Genomic DNA, 552 nt, shown 5'->3' on the forward strand with positions numbered 1-552 from the left:
AACCACATACAAACACACCATTCAGTCAACCTTACGTCAGGGATTGTGCCGGGTGCAGACGAGGGTTCAAACACAGCAGTGTCATTACATCAAGGGGCCGGGTCGGGGAGGAGGAGGAGGAGGAGGAGGAGGAGGAGGAGGAGGAGGCGAGTGACGCTTGTATTGTACAGTAGGGATGAGCAAAATGGCCGCCCACCTTGCCCGCGATGATTGGAGCCTAAATGCTTGAGAGAGGAGTTGGGAGACCAGCAGCCAGCCAATATGCACTTTGCAGAGGATGCTGTTCGAAGCATTTGGTCGTTATGTTCGGATGCCATTATATAAGATATTGGGGTAATATAAGCAAAGCAACTAGAGAATCATAAACATATACCTCAGCTCATTTACTTCAGTTTAAATACCACTGCTGTTTGTTGTTTTGTTTTTTTTGAATGACAATGCACAGGCTTTAGAATTCAACATTTCACATCCCATAACTCATGTTTTGCTCTTAATATATTGATTTTGATCTTTACTCTTTTTTTCCTTTTTTTTTTAATCCATTTTTTTTTC

This window comes from Solea senegalensis, linkage group LG21 (assembly GCF_019176455.1).
Source record: "Solea senegalensis isolate Sse05_10M linkage group LG21, IFAPA_SoseM_1, whole genome shotgun sequence".
NCBI classification, from domain to species: Eukaryota; Metazoa; Chordata; class Actinopteri; order Pleuronectiformes; family Soleidae; genus Solea; species Solea senegalensis.